This window comes from Etheostoma cragini, chromosome 11, assembly GCF_013103735.1.
Source record: "Etheostoma cragini isolate CJK2018 chromosome 11, CSU_Ecrag_1.0, whole genome shotgun sequence".
Taxonomy (NCBI): domain Eukaryota; kingdom Metazoa; phylum Chordata; class Actinopteri; order Perciformes; family Percidae; genus Etheostoma; species Etheostoma cragini.
This window is the reverse complement of record NC_048417.1, coordinates 187806-189555: the sequence shown is the minus strand read 5'-3', so window position 1 is coordinate 189555 and position 1750 is coordinate 187806. Positions and strand designations below refer to the sequence as shown.

At 33.7% G+C, this 1750-nt stretch overlaps 1 protein-coding gene across 1 annotated transcript in view; it reads right to left on the bottom strand.

The window, feature by feature from the left end:
• The window catches only part of LOC117953067 (titin-like), a 201318-nt gene that overhangs the window by 192258 nt on the left and 7310 nt on the right, over positions 1-1750 (bottom strand). The gene's annotated exons all lie outside the window — the stretch shown is intronic.

Below are 1750 nucleotides of genomic sequence, written 5' to 3'. Positions count from 1 at the left end.
TAACGTGATTTGGATTCTTACTGCTAACGTGATTTGGATTCTTACCACTAACGTGATTTGGATTCTTACTAATAAATTGATTTGGATTCTTACCACTAACGTGATTTGGATTCTTACTGCTAACGTGATTTGGATTCTTACCACTAACGTGACTTGGATTCTTACTAATAAATTGATTTGGATTCCTACTACTAACATGATTTGGATTCTTACCACTAACGTGATTTGGATTCTTACCGCTAACGTGATTTGGATTCTTACCACTAACGTGATTTGGATTCTTACTACTAACTTGATTTGGATTCTTACTACTAACATGATTTGGATTCTTACTACTAACTTGATTTGGATTCTTACTACTAACATGATTTGGATTCTTACCACTAACGTGATTTGGATTCTTACTGCTAACGTGATTTGGATTCTTACCACTAACGTGATTTGGATTCTTACTAATAAATTTATTTGGATTCCTACTACTAACATGATTTGAATTCTTACCACTAACGTGATTTGGATTCTTACCGCTAACGTGATTTGGATTCTTACCACTAACGTGATTTGGATTCTTACTACTAACTTGATTTGGATTCTTACTACTAACTTGATTTGGATTCTTACTACTAACGTGATTTGGATTCTTACCACTAACTTGATTTGGATTCTTACCACTAACATGATTTGGATTCTTACCACTAACATGATTTGGATTCTTACTACTAACTTGATTTGGATTCTTACTACTAACTTGATTTGGATTCTTACCACTAACATGATTTGGATTCTTACCACTAATGTGATTTGGATTCTTACTATTAACGTGATTTGGATTCTTACCACTAACTTGATTTGGATTCTTACCACTAACTTGATTTGGATTCTTACCACTAACTTGATTTGGATTCTTACCACTAACATGATTTGGATTCTTACCACTAACATGATTTGGATTCTTACTACTAACTTGATTTGGATTCTTACCACTAACATGATTTGGATTCTTACCACTAATGTGATTTGGATTCTTACTATTAACGTGATTTGGATTCTTACCACTAACTTGATTTGGATTCTTACTACTAACGTGATTTGGATTCTTACCACTAACGTGATTCGGATTCTTACTACTAACATGATTTGGATTCTTACCACTAACGTGATTTGGATTCTTACTACTAACGTGATTTGGATTCTTACTACTAACATGATTTGGATTCTTACTGCTAAATTGATTTGGATTCCTACTACTAACATGATTTGGATTCTTACTACTAACATGATTTGGATTCTTACCACTAACATGATTTGGATTCTTACTACTAACATGATTTGGATTCTTACTACTAACATGATTTGGATTCTTACTACTAACATGATTTGGATTCTTACTACTAACATGATTTGGATTCTTACTACTAACTTGATTTGGATTCTTACTACTAACATGATTTGGATTCTTACTACTAACTTGATTTGGATTCTTACTACTAATGTGATTTGGATTCTTACCACTAACTTGATTTGGATTCTTACTACTAACATGATTTGGATTCTTACCACTAACTTGATTTGGATTCTTACTACTAACATGATTTGGATTCTTACCACTGACATGATTTGGATTCTTACCACTAACATGATTTGGATTCTTACCACTAACGTGATTTGGATTCTTACCACTAACTTGAGCCTGGAACGTCGCGGCACTACCCTCTAGTGCCACGACGCTCTGCAGCGGCTGCGTGAACGT